General features: G+C 40.4%; 1 protein-coding gene across 3 annotated transcripts in view; it reads right to left on the bottom strand.

The window, feature by feature from the left end:
- lrrc4ba (leucine rich repeat containing 4Ba) overlaps positions 1 to 19,696 on the bottom strand; it is a 45,832-nt gene that overhangs the window by 17,460 nt on the left and 8,676 nt on the right. The window lies entirely within an intron of this gene.

Below are 19,696 nucleotides of genomic sequence, written 5' to 3'. Positions count from 1 at the left end.
AGCCACGAGAAAAAAAAAAGAAAAGAGGAAAGCTCATCATGTCGGTTGTGTGCTGTGGGAATAGAGCTATGACCTTTCCTGATCGCTGTGACATCTTGCCAAACGGGGTTGTGCCTGTGAGGCTTTAAGACAGTGGAAAATCTGCTCTCACACACCCCAATTTCTGAGGCAAGGAAGTAATTTTAAATAATAACCTGAATCTGATTTTATTCCAAGCTGCAGAGAGCAAATTCATTTACCTTAAACCTGCAATGCTGTTATCATTTCAGGGACGGTATGCTTCATGGCTGCTGCTGATTCAGTCAATTTAATGAATCAATCTAATCAATTTACCTTTTATTAAAATTCAGTTAGCCGTCTAAGATGTCTGAGATGATGAATATGACAAAGCTTTTCTAATCAATGCACATATTGATCAGCTACACTGTCTGAATCTTTTAATCTGAACTGAATTCATTGACCGGATTCCCCAGAAAGCAGTTTCGTTTTTGTCATTATTTTGTGTCCAGGGCTCTCCTGTAACTCAGTTCAGAGGCTTTATCACCCTGAGAAAAACACAACTGTAAGAAAAATTGGCTCCTTCTATCTGAATTACATCAATATCACCCTCATAACCTACAACAGAGCACAATGATTTCAGTAAAAATTTGTAGATTTTGCAGCACACAAGACTGTCTGCAAACAGGAAAAATGCTTGTAGTCTAATTGCTAACAACTGGCTCTGAGTTAGTGATCTGGGGTGATGAGGAGGGCAAGAGTAGACATCCAAATGCACCTCTTGTCTCATTTACTCCTTCTTTCTCCTCTAACTTTTAGTTTCTGCCAACAGGACAGAGTGGATGTCCCCTCACAAAAGGACACAAGTCTTGGCACCCCGAGGCATCGCTAGGGGGCGAAGTCTCTGGGGGAAAGCAAAGTCTTTGTGCAACAGAGGATCATCCCCTCTCGCCCTCATCTTTTCAAGAGTCTTTTGAGCTCCGTTTTTAAGACATGCTGGTCAACTCACTGGGTTTCTTTTTTTCTCCCATGACAATACAGCTTCAAAGAGAATGTGACTGATAACAGTGTTTTGTTTAACACCCAAGAGTAAATACTTTCGCAATGTAATAAATACATATTTAAATTACAGTGGGCTAAGATTTAGGAGCAAATATAATTAAATTGGTTTATCATAATGCAGGCCATCACTGCTGACACCTTAAACAGTACAGTGGCCTGGATTACAGTTTGGGAATCACTAAGATATTTCTTGGAACTTGATGTTCTTAAAATCTGGCTTAAAATATTCTCTAAACTCACGCATCCTTTCTTTAAAGTGTAATAAGTTGTGGAAGTTATTATTCCAAAATAGCACTCCGACACATTGCATTTTTTCAGCTTGTTTCCTAGGTTTCCAAAGCTGCAACCTTTGGGATTAAAAAATGAAGACAAAGCAGAAGCTGACAATGGCTACAAAAGCGACTCAGTCCTCACAGACTCTCATGTTAAAATGCTCTCAGCATGTTTGTTTACAGCAGAAACAAACATGTTGAGAGCGTAGTACAAAAAAATATTTGTGTTCACTATTTCCAGTTTCCCATGTCTTGTTATCTGTAGGATTATCAGTTTTCAATGTATTAAGGCTTTAAGGTATGTTTAATTAAGGGCTTCAGCTACTACCTGTCTGCTAGGCTTGAACTTAGCTAATTTCTGTCACTAATCTCGACTATCTCACTGCATTCGTGGTGTCAGTGCTGTTTTGCTATTTGACAAATTATCCAGCTTGCTGTGCAACAGTCTATCCAAAATGTGTGAATGTTTTCGAGTGTCTTACTCTTTTCATCCATTCTCTTCCACTTATCTGAGAGGCGGGGTACACCCTGGATGGATCGCCAGTCTATCACAGGGCTACACAGACTGACAGACAACTATTCACACTTCCATTCACATCTAGGCGCAATTTTGAACCATAAATTAACCTAATCCCACTAACTGCATGTCTTTGGACTGAGGAAGCCAGAGCACCCGGAGAGAGCTCACACAAACACGGGGAGAACATGCAAACGCCTCACAGAAAGGACCCGGCCATATGGTGAAGTCCAACTCAGGCCATTCATGCTGTGAGGCAACAGTGCTAACCATACTATCATATCATATTTGCATTAATTAGAAGGTTTCTGTCTTTGTGAGGTACCTTTCAAGCTACATATGCTAATTAGGGTTAGCCGCTAGCTTGGCACCGGCCAAAATGCCACACGCCAGGCTTCACAATGATGGCTACATCTTATGCTATAAACTTAATGGAGGTTTTTTCCTGTTAAAAAGGAGGTTTTTCTTCCCACCGTCCCCAAGTGCTTCCTCATACGGGGATGTTTGATTGTTGTTGGATTTTTATCTTGTTTGCTTTTCGTGTTTGTTTAATATTGTTTAGGGCTAAAACTGACATTTCACTAGTTGGGACCGCATCCTCATTTTAGGTTTGAAAGCATTTCTAGTAGATAATGGCAGATGGCTTGAACGTGAATTGAGGCTGCGGTTTGGGGAAGGCCTCAGAGGGGACTGGCAGCGGCTCACGGGCCAGGCAGGCCCCCATTTGCTAAAGAGAAGTGAATGAACAGAAAAAGGGGAGGGAGGATAGGCCACGAAAATGAGAACGAAAAGCTAGTAGAACCGGTCGGGGTCATATATACGTAGAGAACCAGAAGGGGCGTGTGTCAAGGTGTTTTCTCGCTCCTTATTGGAGATGCTATATAAATACAATTGCACTGGATTAAACTGAATTGCCTCACCAACTAGTATTATATGGAGGGTTGATATTAGCTTGGCTATCTTTTTTTGACAGATTGGTTCAGAGTTGGCGACTCTGATGTTGGAAAACTGCAATACTGTAGTCATCAAAGTTTAGATAGCTGTTGCTGCAGAGTCAGTAAATCCTTTCAGTCTGTGGGGCTGTCTGCTTCTTATGCCACAGTGTCTTTCTTGTTATTTCTAAACATTTAATACAAGCTGCCTATGACTATTTGGAAGGTTCGGAGGTCTTAAAATGCAACTGCCAGGTTCTGCTGACTAACAAAAGCAGCTAAATGAAACTTTCTTTCAATAAATAATACATACTGTACAGATTAATCAGTTACTGCTTTCAAATTACTGTCTGTAATTAATATAAAGTCACTTATTGAAGCTGTTTGAATTTAAAAATGTGTGAATTAGCGTGTAAAGTAGTCAAAATCCAGTCTCTCACAAGTAAGTGCATACAGCATCCAGCTGTCTACCAGAGAGACGTGGCAGTTTTCTCATCATATAAATGTGATTTGACCAGGAGACAAATGTCTAAATACCAGATCAGCTCAATCATAATTTCTTAAAGTGACTCAGATATCCAAAAGAGGCCGGCCCCTCCAGTGAACTGCATTTGAACACACAGCGCCAAACCAAATCAGTCTCATCTCACTGCGTCTTATTAGAAGGGAATATGACAGATCGCAATACAATCAAGTAGGAGGCTGCAGCGAGGTCTTCACTTTCCCAGACGATCGTTTCTTCAGGCCTAGCCGGGTCGAGGCTGTGCTGGTCTATCGCAAGTGTGATCTCTGTGCTGCACAGCTCATAAGAAGCAGACAAATTTAGGATGTGATAAATCAGCGCTAATATGATTACCCCCAGTGTCTGCTGGTTAACATAAAACAACCACTAAATTTTCACTTAGCAGGCACTTCTCACTCAGCCTGCATTGTCTTGTTTATCCCAACCAAGGAAAGCAACTCGTGCAGAAAAGCATCGAGTATACAGAGGTCAATCTAAATATAAACCGTACCGCCAAAGTAAAACAAAAAAAAAAAAGAGTTACAATATTAAAAACTTGCATGCGGGGAAACACATTTCACTTGTTTCAGCAGCCAGCCATAATGTCAAATGGTAATCCCGCCACAGAGACAGTTTCACCATAATCAGCCCATTATAATCCCATCCAGACCTTCCACAGTCTGCTACCAACCAGCATTAATTTTTAGCCCAGTCTGTTCATGTTCATCTAGCCTCATTTTTCCTTCACTCCCAGCCCCGCTTTGGTCCCAGGGTAGTCTATCACACTTAAAGCTTACCCTCTTCACAGGCACTTATACACATTTAAAGCATTTGACTAACTGCCAGGCAAAATTGACTTTGGGATGAAAGACCAGGGGGCTTTTAAAAAAATGAAAGGGGGAATTCTGCATCAGGACACAGGAGCACTGATTTAATGGAAAACAAAAAAAAGAAGGGGGAGGGGGGCTGAGAGAGAGAGTTTTATTCCGCAGAAGTAGCCGAGTCATGCACAGGGTTTTCTCTTTTTAATGATGGAGCAGGGGGGTTGGGTATGGGAATATGGGGCTATGACAGAAGGTACTTGTGAATAGTTTTTAAATGGTGGGGGCGCTGAGGGGGTGATGCTGCTGTGTTACATTGTGCTGGATGGGAGAGAGGAAGCCCCATGCTCTCCCACTTCCTTCCTTCTGTCGGCCTCCTCCACTGTGTTTACCCTCCCACCCTCTGGCAATGAAAGAAAGCTGGACGAGCACTGGCCTTGCTGGTGAATGAAGCCCTGACGTCACTTGCCCACACACACACACAAACACACACTGTAAGGAGTGTGACTAATAGCATACTAACGCCCTTTGTGTTGTCTCTGTTATACCTGATTCATGTCTGGCTCCCAGGGGAAGGAGCCCCCCGGGTTATTGAAATATTCAGAGACGTTAGATGTTAGTACAGGTGAATCAATTAAACCAGTCAATAAATCCCCCATCCCCTCAACAGGGACTTAAGGACAGGGGTGTGTTACAGCACCATGCTACATTCAAGCAAAAACACCACCATTGATTTTTTACTCCCTGATATTGCATGCAATGATTTCGGCTTATGGAGCAACATATTCGAATTAGATTGAGTCAATACGTGTTTGATAGCAGATATCATTAAATGGCTGGTATGTTATAATAGGAGAGAAGGGAGACTGTGAGTGGGACAGAAGGTGGAGAATTTGGTTTTGAGAGCAAATTCCTATTATCACAGATGAAACAAGCCCGAAGCACGCTGAAGCCGAGATATGCATCTGCAAAGACAAACATGGAAGTACATTCATCGGCATCCCGAGATATGTAATCTTATCAGTCCTTATGAGGTACACGGAATTAATGTCAAAGCACTTCTTTATGCTTTACAGTCAAAATCAAATCATTTCTCGGCTTGCTAGCTAATCATAATGTACTCCTGTTTAATTAACCCCTTAATGAGGAGTGGGCAGTATATAGGGGTCGCTTATCATATTTGGGATTTCATGTTTTAATTATCACCAAATAGAATCATGGTAGCTAACTGTGTAACAGAAACAGATAGAAATCAAAGAAAGATCCAAAACTATAAAATATAACCTGACTATATGTATGTCCTCTGCTTAGTTTCACTTAGACTGTCAGATTTTGATTAATAAAAAAAAACAAAAAACTAAGAGGTCTAGGAAATTTGTAGTCGAAGGGTGCGGAGGGGGTATATTTGCTGTTTTTGAAATTTGCTTAGTTCCACTGATTTCTCAGGTTTGGATGAGTTGGTAAAAATAACAAAGTGCAGGGAAAAAAAGTAATTCTTGGCATTTAAGTGTCTCTGTGAATTCTGTCTGAATTCAATTAAGCTATTATTATTTGGTGACTTAGAAAAAAGTTGAATCATGTTTGTGTTACTGACCTCTGTTTAGTTTTATTTAGAGTAATTGTCAGATTTGAGGGTGAATTCAAAAGAATTTGTTTTTATGTGATACTCGTATTAAAACTGTAATCAAAATGGTTAGAAAAAAACAGAAGGCACTTTATTTTATTTTACTTTATATAATTTTATGGCTATAGTAAAAGCAGAGTGATTAAAACTGGTTAAAAATAGACAGTTATTAAATTTAAACCAAAAAGTTGAATCTGACCTCTTTGCTTGTTTGTTTGTCAGGCCCGGTTAGCAGGATAAAATGTTGTCAGCAGGTTAGCTTTATAAAAGCCAATGCCTGAGGAACAAGCAATGGAGGATTGCTGTAAATCCAGGTCCAAATTTCTTTTAACATTTGGTAAAGGGCTTATATCACTAAGATTGATTAATCTGACTTATTTTTATTTTAAAAACTTTATATTATTGTCTGTATATTGGCACCAATATACTTTATCATGGTTCCTTATTTAGGGTTTAACTCAATGTAGCACCCTGCCCATTATACTGAGTCTAAACCCACTTACCTCAGTTTCGATCCCCTAGGTGGGGTTCGTTACAGCCCAGATACCACAAATGGTTCTGGTATGGACAGGAATCAGGGAAACTAACAGTAAATCCCTTGCCTGCAGGTTAGACTTTGACAGTAATAAAAGAAGCAACCCCAGACAACTCTTTAGCACAAAAAGTTTAGTTTAGTTTAGTTTAGTTTAGTGAACCTAAGGGCAGGATAAATAATGTACAAAACACACCCTTATTAACACAAATGATATCACAGTTAGTTAAGCAAATACACCTTTCAAATTTAATGCGTTAATTGCAATTAAAAAATAGTGCGTTAAAAAAATAACGCATTTAATCACACTTTGCATTCCTAGCAAAGGGGAAGTTTTGTCAATGCACGACTTCCTGGTATACCGATTTCACCGATGCACTCATCAGAGCTACAAAGAATCAGAACAAAGTGCATAGCTAGGACTGATCAGAGGCAAGTTTAATTTCAAAAGACTACCCGACAGAAGCCTTGATAAAAGTGTGATTTTGTGCAAACTGTGCAAAAAGGAGTTGGCATACCATCGAAGCACTTCAACCTTACGTTACCATCTAAATGCAAAACATGTTGCAGCGAGCACAGAAACTGTGGGAACTGTTAGCGCTAGCAGTGCCAGTTCGGCAGCCCAAACTTGGTGAAATAACTGGCTTCAGAACCAAAATTAGTAAGTCAACATTGGACAAACTTACAAATTCTCTCGCAAAATGGATTGCTCTGGACTGTAGACCACTATCAGTGGTAGAAGATAGAAGCAAGCAAAATTAGATGCATTACAGACAGCCCTGCTAATATGGAGGAACTACACCAGGAGCAAACAAGACTGGGGCAACAGAAAGAACCAATCATACAGGATGTTTCCACACAGTGGAATTCAACTGGATATGGTTTCTCGTCTACTAAAGAATCAAGAGGCTGTTTTTGCTGCTTTAGACAAACAAAAGCACAAACTAGTCATTTTAACTCCATCAGAGCTGGTAATACTCCAAAAGCTGGCAACTGTTCTTGAGCAATGCAGGTAAATAAAACTATTTTTAACTTATTGTTACTGTTTCTTCAAAAAGCTATATAGTTGAGTTATTGTGTAGATTAATAATTATTTTCTTGAACTGTCTACTACAGATTTGTGGTTTTGCCTGCTTTCTGCCATCTGCATCACATCATGGAGGTCTCCAATGATGACTCAAACTACATGGTGAAATCCAAGACTGCCTTTACAAAGGACATAGCCCAACGTATAGCACCTCCAGTTTTTTCAGCAGTCTCTGCTGCTAGGCGGTAAGCTTGTTGCAATTCAGTTTAATTATGTATCGGTGATCGGTCAAGCATCTTTGTGTCTCATCCTTGATTGTGAAACAGATGTCCACGGGCAACAGGGCCTCTCTACCAAACATACGCAAGTAGGGTGAGTACCCGGTTGCTTCATTCTGTATACAATTGTACACGTGTACTACATGACTGATGGAATGATTACACATGTATTTCTTCTTGGGATCCAAGGTTGCCACAATGAAGAGAAACGTCCGGTTAAATCTCTCCGGCTGTGGATCTCCTTGGGGATAATAAGGGGTTGTCCGGGATTTCAGATTCCTTACACTCTTAGAAGATCTTGAATCAGCTTACTCTCGAAATCACGTCCCTGGTCCGAATGTATTCATGCCGAAAATCCATAATGCACAAAGTACTGCTTACAGAGGGTCTTGGCTAACGTAGAGGCTTTTTGGTCTTTAGCTGGAAAAGTCTGTGCCTACCTGGTAAAATGATCAGTCTCTACCAGAATGTTAGCATATCCCTGGGAGTCTGGCTCTAGGGATAGAACATCGATACACACAAGATCTAGAGGCCCACTGCTGGTGATCTGGTTCAATGGTGCAGCTCGTGGTGTAGGTGCTTTGCGCGCAACACATCTTCCACAATTCCTGATGTACCACTCACCCTAGGCCAGCAGAATTGATATCGTATGAGCTCCACAGTCTTGTCAACCCTCAGGTGACCTGGCTCATCATGAAGCGATCTAAGCACCATGGCAACATCCTCTCGGGTTAGAAAAAGCTGCTGTATTTCCTTCCAAGGTTGTCTCTGTACTTTCTGTAGAGTACTCCATCAGTGATTACCAACTTGTTGGCCTCTCGGTGAAGCAACGTGGCTTCTGGATTAGCATCTTTGTCGAAAGAAAAGGGAATCTCTCCATTAATGGATTTCTTTACGGAAGCAATTACTGAATCATTGTCTTGTGGTTTGATAAGCTCGGCTTTGCTGGGTTTATTTGGGTCAAACACCCATAGTCCAGATGAGTGGGGAAAACAAAACACTCTGGGAGTGCCTCGGAGGAAACCCCTAAAGACTCGGCAAAGCTGAATATCCCTCCTCCTGCCAGCTTCCTACAGGAGATCAGCTTACACAGAGCTTTGACACTGTCCAAGGGCACGGTTTTCCAGTCAGTGTTCTCCATTGGTAAGGGATTGCGTGATAACATGTCAGCATCAATATTGCTCCTTCTAGGTTGATACTGGAGAGCGAAATCGTATGTTGCAAGAGCAGCTAGCTACTGATGAACAGTGGCGTTGAGCTTGGCTGTCGTGAGAAAATATGTGAGGGGATTGTTATCTGTCCTCACAGTGAACTGGTCCCTATACAGGTAGTTGTGAAACTTGTCAACTACAGCCCACTTCAATGCCAAAAATTCAGGCTGGTGCACGGTGTAGTTTTTCTCTGACGAGCTAAGCTTTCGGCTAGCAAAGGCAAGCGCAGGACCCAAACCCTGAAGGCTAGCATCTGTGTGTAACACATAGGGCTTGGCTGGGTCTGCGAATGCCAAAACAGGTACGATTGTAAAAGAATGTATTTGGGTCAGGCTTGGGTCTGTCACGGTACCCTTCTCAGACACTATGTGCCCAACATAGGTCACTTGTGGCCTACGGAACTGACATTTGTCGATGGATAACTTAATGGCCAGTCTCTTCCAGTCTGTCGAGAACATTGATTAGTCTCTGCTCATGTTCTTCCAAAGTCCTTCCGAACACTGTCAAATCTTCAAGGTACACTATTACCTCAATCATGTGCATGTCTCCCACCGCTTTCTCCATTACGCTTTGAAAGGTCGCAGGAGCTCCTGTTATCCCCTGGTGCATCCTCTCAAATTGAAAGAATCCCAAAGACATTTGAAAGCAATTTTCTCCTTGTCCTCTTCGGCCATGAAAATTTGGTAGTATCCACTTTGCAAATCCAAGACTGAGAACCACCTGCTTCCAGATAAACAGTCCAAAACCTCGTCAGTACGAGGAACTGTGTATTGAATAGTACAGGAATAGTTCTGCGATTCAAGGTTCGATAGTCCACACACATGTGCAACCGCCCCGTTTTCTTTCGTGCCAGGACAATGGGGGAAGCATAGGGACTCCTTCATTTTTTTTTATTATTCCTGCTGCCAGAAGTCCTTGAAGGTGGTAGTGTAAGTCATCTAAATCAGCTGGGGCGACACGATGGGATCGCTCTCAAAAGCGGGTATGGTCAGCCAGATGGATGTGGTGTTGCACTCCTTTAGCCAAACCCACATCCCATTCATCCGTCGAGGAAACTTTACCTCTCTCTGCAAGTTTCTGCCTAAGCCTCTGTTTCCTTTTAGCTAGTATCAATATTTACTTAAAAACTTTGTTCACAAATAATTTGAGATATAAAGAAAAATTAAATTAGATTACATTACAAAAAGATTAAAAGCTCATCAATATTTCTGTAGTGGCGAATTCCTGTCCCAAGCTTTGAAAAAAATAATTCTTCCCCTTCTTAATGTGAGCTGTCCAGGTTTATTTCTGACTCATACATACAAACAAAGCTATCATATCACAATGTCATGGTCAAAAAACTGTTTGCTGCAACAGCGCACATTTCCAATTCTGTGCTGGCTCATTCTATTCCACTACCACACATATGGCATACAGTGCTCATCTTGCCCAACACAAATTAAACACACAGCATATATTTTCCTCATAACATCTTATACAAATCAAACATGTAACACAATAAACCAAACAGTACCAAAAATATTCTTCTATGGATTGGCTCTAACAATTTCCATCATCAAATAATAAAACTGATTTCTGGTTTAACTAAATACACAAGGCAGTATTAATTTTGACCCGTTTTCATTTTCACTCCTGTTATTTGTGTTCCAGTTGAGTTACATTTATTTAACCTTTGTCCTTAGCTGAGCTTTTTAATATGCAATGGGTAAAAGAAAAAATACAGTTTTCATTCTCAAATAATACAGAACACACAAAATATAAAAACTACAATAAATACACAAAACAGGGTACACTCTTTTAAATATATCTCTGAAAAGTAATACTTTAATTTATTAATAGTTAAAACAGCTACAGTCTTATTTTGCTCTTTGACAACCCCTGACCTTTGCAGGGAAAGAGCTCATATCTGTAATTAATTTATTGTCTAAATTTAGGTGTGTGGAGTGATATTTTATAGTTGTCATCCTTCAAGTCACTCTGTTACTGTCTTATCTTTAGCAATATCTAAGATAAACACCCTGCAGGTAGCCTGTTGTTACATTTAAGAACTAATTTTAAAGACGCACACACACAAATGAATAAGACTCTCAAAGCTAAGTAGGCTGTATTTTTTTAAGATGTGACAATGATGCCACTGAAGAGGCTTTTCAGAGCCTGACTGCATCAGGATAGGAGTTGTAATAAATATGGCATTTTTATAATATCAGTGGTAGTAAATGCACTTTTTATGTCTTATAATGTCTTGTTACCACTTGAGCTAAACTGTAATTTTGTGCTCTTTGGCGTAACCTACAGAAGGTCAATAGAGCTTATGGTGGTGTGATAAACTATTAATTAGACAATAATAATCCCCCCACCCCCCCCAAACCCATTTTCTCCCTATTCAATAAACTCCTTAATGTGATCTCATGACAGGACATGCAGTCTGAGATGATGTTACGCTCTCGCAATTTGGTGTATTTTGCTGCAATAAATGATTCCGTTTGGTTATCGGAGTATTATTACAATAAGCGCTTATTTTTAGAAAAGAGCATAAAAGCCTGATTAGGTTATTCTTAAACTGGAGCATTCAGCGTTCCACATTTTAATCACCACTCATCCTTGTCAAATAGGATATACTGCAGCCCCCTCTGCACCGCATCCGTCTCCTACCTCGCCCTCCTACTCAAAATGTCCAAAGACACGGTGTTACTCTCATTAGGATGCTGAATGCAGAGAGGAGCCCTGATCTATTCAGAATTGCTCCTACAAGAGCGGGGACCTCCTCCCCTTCAGAGGGGGCATAGAGCTGCAGATTAAAAGTCACCGTGTTCACCACCCTGCTAAAGCACTCCCATTAACAGACATTACATTACCTACCCCACATGTTCAAATCTCTAACTGGGGGCTTCATACCACTTGTCATTACATGCTGGGATAAAAGTCTTTTTAATGTTAACATCGTCACATTCACTACGCCACCTCCCTACTTCAAATGAAATCCACTTATTACTGTCCGTTCTGTGGCGCTGCCTATTCGGGACGCCGATTTTGTGAACAATTAATCCGTATTTAAGGTTGTTAAGTGTGTTGATACACTGAATTCCTGCGCGCTGAGGGGAGAAGCCAAAGCCAGCAGCTAATCAAAATGTCTCTCAGCGATTTACAGAGCAATGCAAACTGCACTTTTTTTTTCCTTTGGAGGGGTGGGGGGGTTACGCTAAAACCTTTTCCCAGTGTTTCTGAGCTGAGCGTTAGTTGCTCCCAGCTGTTTTGGAGAGGAGGACTTGGTTCAGCATTTCTGGGTTTCACGCTGCCCTTGCTTTCCTTTTTTTTTTTAGTTTTTTTAGCTCAGTGTAGAATTTCTTGCAGGAGGTCACACTATAGCATGTCAACTCTGACTCCATGTGGCTGTTTATGTGTGTGACATTTCTGTGATGGGGTCAGACTATGCCGTGTTCAGTGCATGTATCATCATACTTTTTTGGTCAGTGTACAATGTGCATGAGCAAAGTTGAACTGGTTTCTTTAAAAGAAAAAAAGTTGCACTACATCTGGAACACTGTATCAGTTGCCCACTCTTAACAAATATAATAAACAGAATACTGGCACTTATTCTAAGTATTGTTTTTTGTATTTTTATTTATGCATGAGTTACTGCCATCATCAGCTCAATCCAAAAAACAATAATGTGCCATTTTGCTGAAACAAACATTAATCATTGCATCTGCATGCCCTGGATTGAAGTCAATGAAAAAAAAGTAATCCTCAAAAAGTAAAAGGTAATATGTAATTTACAGTTAAAAGTTAGGTTCAAACATAGACAAAGGGAAGTTTTGCTCTTTGTTGCTTGCACTATAGTCCAGCAGTCAGCTGGTGGATGCGCTGAAAGATCTGACAGAGTGTTTGGAAATTTGTCAGCATGAACTGACATCCAAATTGGATGGGTGTGTTTGGATGAGTATGAGGTCTGTGTGCGATAGAGGTGGAATATTTCCAACTGAAGCAGACATGTTTCCATAATGCACAAATTGATACTGGTTCACGTCTTTATATGCATCACGTGAACATTTTTGGTCCCAGCATACTATAAAAAATTAAATATGTATATGTGTGAAGGTGTATGCTGTATTATAATTGGGACATGTGAATAAATATAATTACAAGCGTTTTGTAAAGACAGACAATACAGAATAAAACTGTGACCACAATCTATAAAACAACTGAGCAAAAAACGTTATTTCTCTCAGGCATCAGATGGATAACCCTAGTATGGGAATAGAAATAAATTGTTAACCTTTTAACATCCACTAGCTCACCAGTGAACCATGTAGGGCAAAGGTGGACAATTAAATTTTGCAAGAAGCCTCATGAGAAACTGTGACCATTATGGAGGGCTACACCAACAACTTTTTACAGTTATAAAATTATTATTAACCAGAACTGAGTCCATCTTACTGGTGCAGCCTTCCACAAAAGTCCCAGTTTTTATGTGACCCCTTGAGTAAATTAATTTACTCAAGGGAGGGTTAGAGTTGCATTTTAGCCACATGCTAAACAAAAAAAGATTCAGAAACTATACAATTCTACCTTTTAAATCAGATTTCTAACATGGATTTTTTACAGGTGTTTTTTTTTTTACATCTACAAGACTGAATATGCTAAACAGATTTTTAAAAACTGCAATAAAGGGGTAGATGTAAACCTAACCATATCACTATTACAAACTCTAGGGTCACTGGTGACCAGGTGGAGGTTAAGAGTTTAAAATGGATAACAGGAAACAATTCAGTGAACTTTTTTTTTTAACAGAAATGTGTTTGTATCCCATTTTAGGTGGAGGTACCATTGAAATTTAAGGAAATACACTTTATGGACAACTGAATATAGGATTGTCAAATAAATCGATACAATTGATACAAATTACTATTGGATTCGATGCTCATTTGCAACAGTATCAATACCAACAGGCAGGCACACAGCCCCTCCCCTCACTAGCAGCTGAACACATGAGCAGCAGTCACCACACTGACCAACACTTTTTGAGACAACGTGAGAGGTCAGCATAGCTCCAGTTTCAACAATGTTAAACTCATAAGTGTTAAGCTGGCAGGAGCAACATTAGCCATCTGTTATAATTCGTTATCATTAAGGCAGCAGTTAGCAGCTACAGCTAATAATAAAACCACAATGTTAATGTGGGAGCCAGGAAGCAAACATTATCAGTCCAGCCCATAGATTATGTTAATTTAACAGGATAACATAATTATTTGAGTCTAAAAGGTGTAACTTTTCTCCTAAAGTCCCAGATAGATGCTGAGAGAAGTCAACCAACAACTAGAAAGAAACAGTGGCAGCCTACCTTGGCAACATGTGAGCAGCAAAGAAAATCATCAGACGTCAGTTTGAGTGTTTGAAATTTTGCCTCTTTTTCATATTTTATATTTTGTTGTTTTTGGTACTGAAAATGGTTTTGAAATTGAGTTTGAAATTCTAGTATCGTGACAACACTATCCTCTTACACACGGAGTTGCTAGCGCAGTTATCGTTCACTCCTCCATAATTACATGTTCAGCTAAAGATGAATTGATGCTGGTTTGTTACAGTTGTTACAGGGGTGTAATCTGCCTGTCATAACTTAGATTACCATGTGTAATTCTTGCTCTGTATTATTGTCATTTTCTAAAATAATCCACTGATTTTTCGCAGCCCTCTATTTGCTTTGCTGGTTTACGTAACAGGATGCATCTGTTAAGGCAACAAAAATATTTTTATCTGGATACAAATGGAGATGACTATTTGTTTTTCTTCATTGACACTTCTCAATTTATTGCATTAAAGTGGGTGTTCTGCAATCACTTATGATAATAGTGACGTGCAGCAGTTGGCTGTCACAGTCACAATATGCTTTTATCAAAATGTGTATGTGCCTCTTCTTAGTTTGGACTAAATACAGACGCTGCAGTTTGGCAATAAATTCTAATATCTGACATTTTTTGAGGTTTTAACAAGAACCTGAAGGCATCATCAAGTTTATCTATGTTTCATAGGAGTCTACATTTAGTACTGCATTACTGCTCATGAAAATTATATCATTTATATATTTTTCACATCACACTGAAGTCGCGTCAAACTAATGTGCATAATGTCTTTCAGCATGAGGCTTGGCAAGTATAAGTACTCCTATAAAACTCTTATATTTGGGATATTTTTTGTTTGGCAGTTTTACAGATGAGTTAGAATTTTGTCGCTCTTAATATTTAACTGTTAACTTTATCCCTCAAAGTCGACCTTTTTCTGCATATGAACATGGTCAAATTTGCAAATAATGAGGTGAGCGTATGTATAAGTAACAGTTGTTGCTGAAATTTCAGACTGCTCCAAACATTCCGTTTGAAACCATTTTTTTCTGCTAGTTGATGTTTTTAATTTCATTGAGCCAAAGGTCCCTAAAATAGTCACATCAGGCACACATCTGGTTGTGAGCACACAACCCCCATCCACCTGATGTTTATGAGGCACAGCCAATCAGAAGAAGGACAAATTAAAGGGAGAGGATGTAGGATAAATAATGATCATTCTGAACTGTGAATCATGCAAAAGTACTCTTAGTACAGTAGTGAAGTCTTTAAAAACAATGGAGCTGGACATGCTTGCAGATATTATATATGTTAAAGTCTTCTGTTGAACAGAATGTGTAGATTAAAATATATATAGATCTTTGGGGATATTAGCTATAACAATTCTGCTGATAGGTTTGATCCTTGATCATTTTCTTTTAAAAAAAAATATTGCCTTCACAGATTTCCAGTATCAGTGCAGCTGCTTATTATTTAGAGTCTGAACACAGTGTAGGAAAAAAAAAAACAGGCCTGTATATGACTCAGGTGTGTAAAAGCTCGACTATTAGTTTGACGTCATTGTTGTATAACGACAAAAACATGCCAGAATTGATAATAGCAGGTAATAAGCTTGGAGGCGTTCAATTCCGATAGATGGGATAATTTGGAAATGGTTCTCAGCTCCCATTCCCATCAATGACAGAAAAGGTCACACACTACTGTTTTGCTTATTAAAATTTGACTACACAGAAGGCAACTTATTTCTGTGATACTGGTAAAGTGGTGTTAATTAATTAATTTGTTTTGGGGGGTTTTTTTTGTTTTGTTTTGTGGTCATTTCAAATACAGTTTCCCCTGGGCATGTTAAAGCAGTGGTTCTCAAATAGCCAGTTTAGAGCCTGCGTATGATTGAGGACTGCATGGGGAAAATGGACACATCAGTGAAAACACTTTCAGTTAGAGTGTGTACCATGTCTGCTCAGCACAGTGCTTTATGTTGTTAACAATCATTTTCATACTGGTTTTAGAGTTTTTCAACCATACCGAAGGTGGCTGTTTTTTAATATTGACAGTATCTGTCAATGTTAGGAAGATTTAACCTGCTTTGATGACTAAAACAGGGGAACTGAAATTATAGACATACTCTGTTAGTTTCCTGCTGGGCTGCAATATCATGGTATGACATGAACTATGTGATAACATGATTGCATTGTTATCTTAGGCCTCAGTCCTAGTAGGCGTAGAGATTACTTTACAACCCCGAGGCAACCACTGTTTGCAGGGAAAACTGGTTAGTCAGTGGTTGTTGGAAGTTGCTGGTAGGTGAAATGAGTTGCTAAAGATTCGGTCATGCAGGCCTAAAGTCTAGTGCAGGGTAGGCAACTCCAGGCCTCGAGTGCTGGCGTCCTGCAGGTTTTAGATCTCACCCTGGGTCAACACACCTGAATCAAATGATTAGTTCTTTACCAGACCTCTGGAGAACTTGCTGAGGAGGTCATTTAGCCATTTAAATCAGCTGTGATGGATCAAGGACACATCTTGAATCTGCAGGACACCGGCACTCAAGGCCTGGAGTTGCCTACCCCTGGTCTAGTGAGTGATCCCCTGACAACAACATGTCACTATGGAAAAATGTGCTGTCAAAATTGTCTCCAAAGAGGTTTACGGTACTGCACCAAAAGCCTCCTTGTGATTGCTTTGGTCATTAGCAGACTACCACAGTTAAATGGTGGTGAAACTGTGGAAAGTGGAATGCAAATCAGAAATAAAGCTGGTTTGCCTTCAAAGTGAAAATGGGACTTTTTAAAATGTACTGGTTGCAGCAGTAAGTCACAAGTTTTACTTTGACATTTTTCACTTTCCTGTGTGCATTGCCCTTTCACTACTGCATGGTGAGTAGTTGGCAAGCGTTTGCAGATAAGTTGGCATCTTTGATACAAACCGCAGTGACTTGCTGGCTACCAAAGCCATCACATGAAGGTTTTTGGTTCTGCACTCTCTTTGAAATCTATTTCATCTACTGACAGCGACCAGTCGCCATCCAGTCAGCTGTTATACATTTTTCCCTAGCGATTTGTGGTTGCCAGGTGATCACCGACCAGTATCTAGGCCTGTGTGCAGAGGCCTTAAGAGGTCAAGACTCCAGCTAGACTTCAATTACTCGACCAACATATTTGACTTTTTGCCTTATCAGAGCACATCATCAAAACCAATCTTATTTAAGATGTTATAGACAACATTTTACATAGGACGGGTACAAAGTAGGAAAAAACAACCAGTCATCTACATTCACAAAGATATCTGAAAGTTAAACATCTACAAGGATGGGCTGATATTGTCAAGCGATTTCAGGCCAATCGCTGTAGCAGACAAAGGGGAGTGTCCAAGAAGAAACATGGGTGGAATGATGTTTAAATTTTGCTCCATAATGTCTTTGGACGTCAACACCAAGTGAGCACACAGTTTTGTATTTTTGGTACCTATACTTATTTTATTTAAAAAGTTGATATGTTTCCATTTTGACCCCGACAAAAAGCCACAAGCCAAAATATGTCAGTCAAGTGAGTGTTGCTGGAGTTTTTCTCTCTTCTGACTTAATTCTCTCCTCAGTGCATCTTGGAAGTGGGTGAATTTGTGCCAAAGACCTCTGTTTTGTTTTGTTTTTTTCATTCTTATGAAAAAATTATGATAGCAAGGGCTGCACTTTGAGAACCATATGCTAAAGGGCAAAATACACTTCAGCATTTCCACTGCTAAGGGAGCTTAATGGTTTGCACTATTTAGGTAGTGGCAAAGCCCCAGAATGTGCACTGTTTGCTGTGTATAAATGTAATGGCTGGAGCCTGGTTTGATGCACATCCATGTATCAGGACAAAGCTCGCTGCATCTCTAATTGGAGTGAGGAGTCACTGCGATTCAACAATGCTGTGCAACAGCCCCACTTTGAAGTTAACAAGAGCGTTTTTTTATATGTAACATTAAGTCGAGTCCCCCACACACTTACATCATTTACACACACACACACTCCAAGCTAGCCGCTCCGACTGAGCACCTTTAATCAGAAAAACGTTTGTTTCTAATTAGAACAAGTAATGTCATTACAAGTCTTCCTTTACTACTCAAGGTCAAAGTGAAGGTCATCAATACATGATTTCACAAATGGAGTTGTGGACTCTCTTCCAGCTACATAGTGTAGAATAAAAATGAGCAAATGCCTGAGAAATAATGAGAACAGCAACAGTTTAAAATAAAAACGATTAAGATATTAACTGCCTGTGCAAGTGAAGTGCTATTCTTTAAAGCAAAGGAGAATGCTATAACTCCATATGTTCTATTTGAAAAACATTTTCTGTTACATGACTGCAACACACCACTCAACTGTCTGCTCACTATAAAGAAAAATAAATTAGATTAGTTATAAAATGGGACGTTTTCAGCACTGATGCTGTCATATTGCTGGTGTTTTGCACATTAACAACATACAGAACAAAGTGAATTATTTAACCAAAGGAGTTCTCTGCAACATATGATGCCAGATTTTACACTGGAACAAGGCTCAGCATTTAACTCAGACAACACGGGTGGAAAAAGGGAGAATAAGTATTTACTAAGTGTCGTGCAACATGTGGAGCAGAGGTGGGTACACTTTTATTTTGTGTGCATCTGTGTGAATGTCTCCGGCGAATCCTCGCGGTTTTACGCATAAACCTTCGTCTTTTTCCCAAACAAACCGACGGCGTGTGCGTTCATGAGTGAGTGATAAGCAACACGCTCTCGGCCCCCAATCCATTCAGGCCTCGCCCCAGCCTTCTCTATGAGTGACACACTGACTAATACACAGACAGATAAACACTCACACTGACAAACACGATAAGGCTTTGCCCACAAAACACTGACACGGACTGACTGATGGACGTCTCCATGGAGACTAGTCACCAAGACTGACACAATGTCTCTCGCCGCTGAGCGCCGTGCCAACTGAATGAGAGAGGTGAGGGAGAAGAAATGGAGATAGAAGGAGCGATAAATAGTGTGCAGCACCAGAAAGATTACAAAACAGCGTTGAAATGTTCCGGCCTGCGTGTGGATGCAGTGCAGATCTGCTCTAAAGCGCCACGTGATCGTCTTCCCTGCCCTCCGATCGGCTCCTCTCACACCTCAGTCTCACCCCATCACTTACACCTCTCCATCACTTTTCCCCCTTCACACTCCTCTTCTCTCTCTCTACCTCCTTTGTGCTCGTCTCCTCGCCCCGCTTTCCTCTCTCTACACCTAAGGCATGTTTATTTCCACACCTCACCTCCTCTGCTGATTTCTCCACCCTTCTTCCTCTGCAGGTTCTTCTCTCCAGCCCATCTCTCTCCCTCTCTGTCTCGTTCCCCCTCTCTCCCTCTCTCTTACTCTCTCCCACGCTGTGCGAAATGGAAGCTCTCACAGAGACCTGAGGTTGCCATAGTAACCTGCCATAGTAACCACTCACCATCTTGCGTCTCTCCGTCACATCGGCGGGGGCTCGGGGCGTCCGCGGCCCTGCTCTGCAGCTCCCAAAGCGGGGTGTCAGTTCGCTAAACCCTGCAGTGTGGAACCGTGGAACAGTCCCT

This window comes from Pelmatolapia mariae, linkage group LG4 (assembly GCF_036321145.2).
Source record: "Pelmatolapia mariae isolate MD_Pm_ZW linkage group LG4, Pm_UMD_F_2, whole genome shotgun sequence".
NCBI classification, from domain to species: Eukaryota; Metazoa; Chordata; class Actinopteri; order Cichliformes; family Cichlidae; genus Pelmatolapia; species Pelmatolapia mariae.
The sequence above is the reverse complement of the archived record's forward strand: the minus strand, read 5'-3'. Positions and strand labels throughout refer to the sequence as shown.